The sequence below is a fragment of the Oreochromis niloticus genome, linkage group LG20 (genome assembly GCF_001858045.2).
Source record: "Oreochromis niloticus isolate F11D_XX linkage group LG20, O_niloticus_UMD_NMBU, whole genome shotgun sequence".
Classification (NCBI taxonomy): Eukaryota; Metazoa; Chordata; class Actinopteri; order Cichliformes; family Cichlidae; genus Oreochromis; species Oreochromis niloticus.
Window position 1 is genome coordinate 3920680 of NC_031984.2, and position 11539 is coordinate 3932218.

Sequence of the window (11539 nt, forward strand, 5' to 3'; positions counted from 1 at the left end):
AATAATGTCACGGAGAACGACCGTTACCCCATTCCCCACATACAGGATTTTTCCGCCCACCTCGCCGGCACCTCGATTTTTTCTAAAATTGACTTGGTGCGGGAGTATCACCAGGTTCCCGTGCGCGCCGAAGACGTTCCAAAAACTGCCGTTATTACCCCTTTCGGCCTGTTTGAATTTTTGCGCATGCCGTTCGGCCTGAAAGGCGCCGCCCAGACTTTTCAGCGGTTGATGGACTCTGTCTTGCGCGGGCTGCCTTTCGTCTTCGTGTACCTTGACGATATATTGGTGGCCAGCTGTTCTGAGAGTCAGCACGCGTCACATTTGCGTCAGGTTTTCCAGCGCTTGGCGGCACACGGCCTGATCGTCAACCCCTCCAAGTGCCAGTTCGGCTTGCCGGTTCTGGATTTCTTGGGCCACCGCATTTCCGCTGACGGTGTGGTTCCGTTGCCGGACAAGGTCCGGGCCGTTTCGGCTTTTCCGCGTCCCGCGTCCGTTAAAGCGCTGCAGGAGTTCTTGGGGATGGTCAATTTCTACAACCGTTTTCTCCCCAGAGCTGCGCACCTGCTGCAGCCTCTCTATGCTGCTTTGAAGGGTAAAACTGCTAAGGACCCGATTGATTGGCTCCCTGAACGCATCCAGGCATTTTCTGAGGCCAAGGCCGTGCTGGCAAACGCCGCCCTGCTGGCCCACCCGTTTCCGTCGGCGGAGATTGCGTTGACCACCGACGCGTCGGACGTGGCGGTGGGCGCAGTGTTGGAGCAGCGGGTCTCCGGTGTCTGGCAACCGCTTGCCTTTTTCAGTCGCATGCTTAGGGACAGTGAGCGCAAATACAGCGTTTTTGACAGGGAGTTGCTGGCCCTGCACCTCGCGACCCGGCATTTTCGTTTTTTTCTAGAGGGTCGGAGTTTCACCGCGTACGTCGATCATAAACCCTTGACATTCGCGATGTCCAACGTCTCTGACCCGTGGAGCGGGCGCCAGCAGCGCCAGCTGGCAGCCATTTCCGAGTTCACAACTGACATTCAGCACGTGGCTGGTAAGTCCAACTGCGTGGCTGACTATCTATCCCGCGCGCTGGTTTCTCCTGTTTATGTTGGCATAGACTTTGACGCTATGGCCGCTGACCAACGGGCGGACCCGGACGTCCTTGCCCTTCGGTCTGAGCAAACGGGCCTTGTGCTGGAGGACAGACTTTTTCCAACAGATATGTAACTTACATCTTTATGATTCATTTTAGAGTTTCTAAAATCAGATCTTGGATCAGTGAATGTGCTGCTGATAATTCTGTGTTTTCCAAAGGTTGCATGAAAGTATCAGTTCAGGTTAAACTGGTTAGTTTGCAGGGCTGTGGTGAAGGTTACAGAGGTGCTCGATGCAGAGCGTGCTCAGTGTTCGAGCGCACCATGATTAGCAGACGCCAAAGTCAATTTTCTCTTTTGAATGCTGGCGTCACAGAGTGCAGGGTTTGGATATCAGCGACAGAGTTCATGTAACATCTGTTTATACTGTACACAGAGTTTGCAGCACACCATGGGGGTTTTATGATAGGGTCGCTTCTACAAAACTGTGTTTCACAGACAAAGGAGTAATGATTTGCAGAGGGACACCGGCCTTGCACGTCTTCCCTTCTAGAAGATGCATGCTTAACTGAAGATGAATAAAGATGAATCAAGGTTTTGTGAAAATGACTACTGAGTCCGGTGCCGTCTCTGGATGCCCGAGGAATAAAAAGAACCGGGGTGAAACTGACTTCGTAACAATAATAAAATATAACCCCAACAGCAAATACTTGAGCTACCAGATTGTACCTACATCTTTTTCAGATGTTCATATTTTAAGGTCTGGTTTTTGTCTCACCTTATTGCAATTCCCAATGTCTCTCTTTTTTTCAAATATAAATCTGTTACCTCGGTGTGGCCAGAACAACATGGTGAACCCAAAATACAGACAAAGATGAAGTAACTGAATATTACTAGATGTGAAGACTTTATTTACTCACGGGAACTTGTAACTTTGACTTTTTAACATGAACTGTGAACTATGGCAGAAGTCAGGTGCTTGAAGCTGTGAGCATGAAGTGAGCTTTGTGGTATGTTTCGGGAATGGGTCTTGTTTCCAAAGATGGTGATCTGAATCACTGTAACAGAGGTAGAGCAGCGTCAGAAAGATCTCTGAGATAAGAGAGATAAGAGATAACTCTTTATTGTCATTGCACAGTCATACATAGTACAATAGTACGATGAAATTGGAAAACTGTCCTACGTCGGCACTACATGTAACACAACACGACACGATATGACACATTACAACGCAACACAAACAACACAACACAGTATAAAAAATTAGTAATAAAAAAGAAGAAGAAGTGTATTTGTATTGCACACTGTTATTATTGCACATTAATTATTATTGCACCTTGTTATAAATATAAATATGATTATTATTACTGTTTTTACTGTTGTTAACACCCCCCCCCCCAAAAAAAAAAAAAATTCCAGGAAGGTAGCCAGTCAGGTCAGCTATTTGCATTGATCAGGTCTATTGCCCTGTCTTGAGTCCTTGAGTCTTTGTTCGGGACCTCAGCAGCCTGAACCTCCTGCCAGACGGCAGCAGCTTAAACACCCCGTGTCCTGGGTGTGTACAGTCCCGTAGGATGCTGCGTGCCCTCTTGAGACAACGAGTGCTGTCCAGGTCCTTCAGGGAGGGAAGAGGATGTCCAATGATTTTTTGGATCAGATCTGGCTGCACTGTAATGCACACCATCACCGGATCTAAAAGCGGCATCACGTTGCTTCAGCAGGACCTGGACCTTTTTAGTCATCCAGGGTTTCTGGTTGGAATACACCCGGAGACGTTTGTCCACAGTGACACTGTTGACACAGAAGTTAATATATGAGAGCACTGATGTTGTGTGCTCTTCAAGGTCCTGATGTTCAAACACGCTCCAGTCCGTGTTTTCAAAACAGTCCTGCAGCTGATGTGATGCGCCTTCTGGCCAGGTTTTCACAGTTTTTGTGACTGGGAGGGCTCTTCTCCTAACGGGAGTGTATGCAGGGATCAGCAGCATGGACATGTGGTCTGACAAACCTAGATGTGGTGGAGGATATGGTAAGTGAACGAGGTTATCTTCAATGTCTTACTTGTCAGCAGCTGGAAAGCGACTTGGGGAAGGCAGGTGGTGAGGTCTGGGTGAGTACTTGTTAGCGTTGAATCCAGGCGATTTGGTCCAGTAAGTCTAAGAGACGAAAGGCATTAATGTGGCTGTGAGTGAATCAAGAAGACCAGCATCCAGGAAAACTTGACTGACCTGCAAGGGTGAGTAGATGATCCGAGGATTAGGAGGTTAGCAGACTTGTTGAGTGTGCTGGTGTTATATTAAGTCCAGTAGACTACTGGTCAGATCAAGCGATATCGATTTTTTTCATCAACTAATCTCATTTAATCAATTTCATTTGAAAAAAAAATAACATTGAGCCTTTGTGGATGTATTTTTTTTTTAATGAATCCATCCAAGTCTCAGTAAACTGCCACATTTGTCTTTTGTAACATAAGGCAATTAAGATTCCAGCATGTCCTGAAACAGTGTTGAAATATTGCAAATGTAGTAGCTCCTCATGGCACCATGAATATACTTTAACACAAGTGTTTCATGTCTTCTTGTCACCACTTTTTCAGACTGAGTGGCTGTAACCTGTCAGAGAGAAGCTGTAAAGCTCTGTGCTCAGTCCTTAGCTCCCAGTCCTCTAGTCTGAGAGTGCTGGACCTGAGTAACTGTGACCTGCAGGATTCAGGAGTGAAGCTTCTGTCTGCTGGACTAAAGATTTCACAGTGTGCAGTGGAAACTCTCAGGTCAGGATTCAAACGTTAACACATATGATCATTTAAAATGTGAATTATATTATTGATTGACTTATCAGTAGAGCTTTTAGCTGAACATTTGAGTGGATTATTAGACTCTGAATTACTCTGAAAATTTGTCACAGTCATATGTTTGTTTATTTTTTTTTTTAAATCATATACTGGCCAATTTACATAAATTTGGCTAATCTTCCACAATATATACATTTGATTTCGTTAGGAATAAAATGTCCAAATTACATATTTTGCTGGATATTGGGTATTTATGAAATTATTATGTCTTTAATGACACCACAGTTCCATGTTTAGGAGGTTACTGGTGGTATTGTTTCAGTGTTTGAGTTTTCCTTGCAAAAAAACATCTGATATTTAACAATACATATTTTAAAGCTCTTTTCTCCAAAGGGATTTGTAATAGTGATGGTAAATTTGATTCTTTTTACAGAATTGAGTCACTCACCAAAATGCATCAGGTTTTTTAAGTCATTTGAGTCACTGAGTCAGTTGCCCAGAGAGTGCCAAAAATTTACTTTTTCACTCAAACTTAATTTGTTTTTATTTTCATGTAAATTCTATTGCTATGATGAGTGATTGAAAAATAAAAAAACTATTTTATCGAGCAAAAAAAAATTAATATTTCTAAAGGGAACATTTATTGTATTTTTATTAGTATTTCCTCAGATGTGTCAAATATATATTTTCTCATCTAAATAATTTAGTGAAATAGTAAATTTCAGATTATTTTACTTACATTACTGCAACAGCACAATACGAGTCAGACGCTGCATTTTTTTTTACTAGTGGTGGAACTGAGTTCATATATGTTTTTTAGTCTGCTTATCACCTTTGCACAAAAAAACAACAAAAAAACAACAACAACAACAACAAAGTGTAGACTGAATATTATATTGCATCAGTCAGACTATCAGGCTTCATCTCAGATGAAGGAGTGACTCTTCCATGGTAACAAAACTGAGTTTCAGCAGCTGAGAGGCAGGAGGGAAGGGTGAGTGAGTGGTCTTGATGCATGCTCAGTCATCCAGGTAAGTAAATCTCCAAAAGTTGATTCTGTTCATCTGGACGTAGCATTTTGTGGGAGAAACGTTTCGTCACTCATCCACGTGACTTCTTCAGTCTCAGCTGACTGCACGTTTCCAACCCTATAAACAGTGCATCTGCATAATGACTGAAACCAGCCCACTGAAGGAACAATGGGCTGTGAGGTCAGTTCCTAATCATAATTATGCAAATTCTCATGACCATTGATCTACAACCACTGATCAAGGCCCACTGATCAAAGCCCACTGTTGAATGGCCATGAGAACCATTCACAGAGAGTTGGGGAATGGCTGCAATCACAGCATTTTAATCATTATTTTAAAGGCTGTAGATTGGAGCCATTGCTCTAACAGTGTATAAATATAATAGGGCTTGGTGCTGATGCTAACAGTTCTAGCTGCTTCAGCCTTTATTTACACATTATAAGCACATTTAGCTTATTTTAAACATCTTGATGCATTCTCAATCATCCAGGAAAGTAAATCTCCAAAAGTTGAATCTGTTCATCTGGACGTAGCGTTTTGTGGGAGAAACGTTTCGTCACTCATCCAAGTGACTTCTTCAGTCTCAGCTGACTGCAGGTTTCCCCAACCTTATAAACAGTACATTTGCATAATGACTGAAACCAGCCCACTGAAGGAACAATGGGCTGTGAGGTCAGTTCCTTAATCATAATTATGCAAATTCTCATGACCATTGATCAACAACCACTGACCAAAACCCACTGATCAAAGACTACTGATCAATGGTCATGCGTACCATTCACAGAGAGTTGGGGAATGGCTGCAATCACAGCATTGTAAGATGGCGAAAGATGTACCCTTAGGCCCCCTCCTCTATTCAGAGATGGTCTTTTCCTTTTCACGTAAATGGCCTCCTTGACTCCGCGCTCAAACCAGCGTTCCTCCCTGTCCAGGATCTGTACATCCTCATCATTGAAAGAGTGTCCACTGGCCTGTAGGTGTAAATAGACTGCAGAGTCCTGGCCTGATGAGGTTGCTCTTCTGTGTTATGCCATCCGCTTCGCCAGAGGTTGTTTGGTTTCCCCGATGTATAAATCCTGGCAATCCTCCTGGCACTTAACAGTGTACACTATGTTACTCTGTTTGTGTCGGGGGACCCGATACTCCTGACACATACGGGATCACTACAGGTTTTCACTTGGGCAGCAGTTGTCCTTCTCTCCTGGATCGGCTGGAGCTTTCTTTAGGTGCCTTTCCAGCTTTGACAAAAGTCCAGCTGGGATAACCACATTTACTCAGGGCCTTCTTGATGTGATGTTCTTCTGCCTCCCTGGCCGCTGTGTCAGTGGGGATGGTGTTCACTCTGTGCTGTAGCGTCCTAATGACACCCAGTTTGTGCTCCAGTGGATGATGAGAGTCAAACCTTAGATGTGGGCGACCGTGGCTCAGGGGGTTGGGAAGCGCACCTGTAACCGGAAGGTCGCCGGTTCGATCCCTGGCCTCTCTGTCCTGGTCGTTGTGTCCTTGGGCAAGAAATTTTCCCCCAGCGCCTACTGGTGTTGGCCAGAGGGGCCGATGGCGCGATATGGCAGCCTCGCTTCTGTCAGTCTGCCCCAGGGCAGCTGTGGCTACAACCGTAGCCTGCTTCCACCAGTGTATGAATGTGAGCGTGAATGAATAATGGCATTGTAAAGCGCTTTGGGTGCCTTGAAAAGCGTTATATAAATCCAATCCATTATTATTATTATTACTGATCCGTATGTGTAGGTTTACGGTACACGTCAGCTTTTAGATGTCCCCCATTACTGATGGAAATCTCACAGTCTAAGAAGGCTAACCTGCCACTTTTTCATGTCCTCCCTGGTGAATTTGATGTGTCGGTCCACCGAGTTAATGTGATCCGTGAATTGTGGTACGTCCTATGATTTGATTTTCACCCAGGTGTCATCCACATATCTGAACCAATGGCTTGGTGGTGTTCCAGGGTAGGATAGCAAAGCCCTCTTTTCCACTTCTTCCATGTACAAATTGGCCACGATGAGTGAAACTGGGGAGCCCATGGCACACCCATGTTTCTGCCTGTAGAACTGACCCTTGTATGTGAAGTAGGTGGAATTAACACACAGTTCCAAAAGCAAACGCACTTGGTCGATGCTGAGAGTGGTCGTGCTGCTGAGGTTGGTGTCATCCTGTAATCTCTTACGGACTACCTCCAACGCTTCCGTGACTGGGATGCAAGTGAAGAGAGATGTAACGTCGTACGAGATCATGGTTTCATCTGCCTCCATAATGACATCTCTCACCTTCTCAACAAAATCCAGGGTGTTCTGGATGTGGTGTTCAGAGCTGCCCACCAGCGGGTTGAGGAACGTTACGTTCCTTATTTTAAACAGTATATAAATCAGCTAGTACCGCTGGGACTTTATATTTTCACAAGCCAACATGAGCCAATCAGTGAGACGTCTAGCCATGACAGTTGTATGTTGCTGTGAGAAGAGTCGGGCTACATACAGTGATGCTAGTGTTAGCCATGTTAGCTTGTTAGCTTCTGTGTTTTTGTAGTTTAGACTTCTTGTTTATTGTTAGCTGCTCTGTTTAGTTGCTTTAGGGTTTCTTACTTTACTTTTCCTGCTTTATTTTGGTAGTTATCATGCCTGGTGTCATAAGTTTAGCTATGACGCTTCCTCCCCTGACATTGTCCACATTAGTTTCAGCTGTCAAAGGTTTTATTGAGTGTTTTCTATTTCTTCCATTTGAACAATAGTGGTGCACTCTATGTTTGGTATGGAACGCCAGGACTGCCATAATGAATTAATTAAGTACACCATTAAATAATTAATTAAATGTGGCAGTAATTAATTAAAATAATTAATTACATAAATATTTACGACACATGTAATTAATTAATTATTGCCACATTTAATTAATTATTGCCAAATTTAATTAATTATTTTTTTATTTCACATTTTAATTAATTATTGCCACATGTCAAGAGGAGAAATGTTTTACTGCTATTATTTGCTGCTATTTCTATAATCATCATTACCATTTCATTATTAATAGTGATGTTGCATTCAGATGTTCAAATATATTGGTATTATATCAGTCTTTATTACAGGAGCAGTTATAACCACTTTAAGCTGTTGAGTTGAATTTATGATCTTAAATGTTTCTGTGTAGACTGCAGGGACAGGAAGTTACATGTGTTTGAAGTTGCATGCTTCTGCAGAAGTGAAACCGAAAGCAGAGTCTAAGTGCAAGTTAAGAGTAGGGTGTCTTTTATGCATTTATCTTTGATTAAGCTTTGATTAAGCTTTAAGTAGTTGTATTAGATTGAAACATTTGTTTTATATATTTTACATGTAAGTCAAGATCATTACACACAGGATGGCCTTAGCCTGGTTGCCTAAGTTGAGGTCAACTAAGGTTCAGAGAGCACATGCAGCGTGCACGCACAGACAGATGAGACATACACATATTAGATAGACTCCTTTGAGTAGGTAAGAAGTCGGGGGGGTGTACGTGTTAGCCTGTTCCAGGAAGTACACCAGATGTCCCAGAGATAAGCGACAGCGGAGATGAGCTCAGGGGAAGCACCTGCCTTCGGCGCGAAGATGATGTTCTGTTTAAAACTATGTTAAAGGTTGTTGACAGAACGTTTGTGGTTTTGAGTTGACGTATGCTGTATTGTGTCTGAGAGGGGGGGGGAGCAGTATCACCCCTAACCCTATAAAACCTTTGTCTGACTATTGTAAAGTAGTTCGACGCTGAAATATGCACAGCGTTCGGACTCACACATGTGTTCATTAAAATGCCGTCTAATTGCACCAGGCTGGATCTGTGGTTATTTTTGGATTCCCCCTCAACATTTGAACCTTAACACACATTTAAATAATTATTTAATGGTGTATTTATTTAATTCATTTTGGCACAGTTGACTCCTTCAGGTCTCATCATGAAATAATTTTATCTGTCAACCTCATCCATCAAACTCAGTGGGTGGGGTTAACACTGATCGAGTCAAAACCATTGCTTTGGCCTGGTGGCCGTTGTTTTTAGCACACAACAACCGGCATGTGGAAACTAGCAGAACTGAACTTTGAAAAACCCTGTTTGTGTGTCACCAAATACCGTTTTAATATTTTTTTAGCCGAGAATGTAGTGGTTTAATCTTCATATGTCTGGTCGGTTTGTCAAGATACAGCCTCTTTGCAAAAGTACTTCGATGATTTCGGAGATGTGTGCCCAGTCTCACGGCAAAGCGTGGGATAGACCCTCTCGCCTCGCAAGCAATCGAGCTGTTATTACCACCGACAAAGCGCAGGCCCCGGTACACAGCTGTAATAACCCCGCTGACACTGACTTCATTTACTGAGGTTATATTTATCAGGTTTTTATTTCCTGATGTTCTTATGTGTCCTACGTGTTTCAGTCCCCAATTCTGAGTTATAACTAACATTAAAAACATGTTTAAGGAGGAGAGAGAGCAAATAAATTTGATTAACAGCTGATCTTTGGGTTTTTGTTCAGTAATCAGCGTGACCTGCGTATAAACGCATACAAGAGATAACGTTGGTGTTTCCGTCATGTAGTAACTGCTGGCTTTAACTGTACAAAGGTTGTTCAACACTATGAAACACATACAGACTTCATGATGTTCAGCTAATATTTTTATTGTGAATATTAATCATGAGGGTAAATGGCCCTGTACACCACGGAGCGAGGTCAGCAAATCCACGATATCGTCAGCTCTCTGGGTTAACACAGTTTCCCAGCTGACTAATCTAACTGTCATCTACGAATATGTCACGGATCATATCAATATGATTTTACAGAAAATCATCCTTATTACTGCCAACTATTCCAGAGACGTGAAAATCTACAGCATAAAGAACAAAACAATATAGCAGTCTGTTAGAAGATTATTGAACATGTATGTGATCAGCTCTATGAAATGTATTCCTTAATTCATCATTAAGCACATGTCTATATGACTTTTCACCTAGTAACTTGTGTGCTGAACTTATGCAGATACTAACCGCATCCTGTGGTTCTGAACATTTAGATGTAGAGAAGACCAAGCTCAGCTCTTTTACCAGAACATACAGATGTAGAAAAGGGAAAAACCCTCTGCCTTGAGTGATGTTATCTTTGCACACACACACACACACACACACACACACACACACAACAATCTTGTATAAATAAAGGTCGCAGGCAGTCGTGGGGCGTAGTTCGTGCGTTGCATGACTGCCCCTCGCGAGTGAAAAACTTCTGCAGTATTTGTGTGTTTTCTAACTCAGACGTCTCAGCTGAAGAACGGCAGGGTGATTTAAAGAAATCCTCTGTCACAGTCTAACGCAACACTGTAACAGAGATGAACCGTCAGTTTGTCGCAGATCAAAGTGGAATGAAAGTGATTGGTTGAACAGGTGTTCGTGGTCTGTGTTTTCTGCATTTTCATCAGCGTAAGAGACTCAGCAGCAGATTAGAATAACAGTTATACATTTAATAAATCACCAAATGAATACACGCAAGAAACGAGCAAATCTGTTCCGACAGTTTGAGTTTGTGTTCCCTCAGCTGCAGACTCGCTGCTGTTTAACTGTTTGAGAGGAAGATTAGATATAAAAAAAACCTCAAACATAGACTCAGTCTGCGTTCACATTTGATATGAGGCCAGCACGTATAGTGGCTGTGTCCTGTTTTAAGATCATACATGTAAAATTGTTGTCTGACCTGCGTCGATCCAGCCACTCAGAGTCCGTGGTTACCATGGTTACTGCATAAGCAGCTGTAATGTAAACAGCTGGCACTGCAGAAACCTACCGGCAACATGAGTGTTTATGTTTGTCATTGCAAAAGAACTGTCTGAATGGTTAACTCAAGTTAACTTGGATAAATTATAGTTAAGGAGTATCACAGATAACGCCCATGTGAGCTGTGTGACTGTTCACCACTACACTGAAATCAGTAGGCTATTACTGAAATACACGTGCTATATCATAAACTATGTTAAGGGAAAATCCCAAACAGAAGGCTGCCAAAGTAAAACAGAGACACAGTGAGACAATATAATCAATCACATGTACATGGGTGAATCGTCTCGAGAGAGAGTCACACAGTACTCTTCTTTATTGCAGGTTATATAGGCATGTAGGTTACACAGCAGACGGAGGCAGTCTCCGCCTGTTCTCAGAATATAGATTGCTTAACTGACAAATGCATATCTTACTAAACATTCTGTCCGTACTATACTAAACGTCTGCTTAAGTGGCACTTTCCGTTCCTCTTTACACAGGAACTTGTCTTCACAGGCATTTGATAAGCATAGGCAAGGCTTCATGTTTATCAGAGTGAATCGTCATTCAGAGTTTACACAATCACAAGCAAAGCATATCAGGGTGAATAATAAACAAAATCTTTTCACATTTCCCTCCTGTTGTTTAACTTTCACACTAGTTAAAACACCATTGGTTTATTATCTGTGCATGATTTCTTGCAGCGCATTTTTAATCAGCACGTCATACATTGGTGTATCACAGTATTTCAGTGTCAGGGGGATCATCATCATCTTCGTCCATGGGCAGTGTCAGGTATGCCTGCACATGAACTGCAACAACTTTATTAATCATTGATTGTACACATGGCAAGAT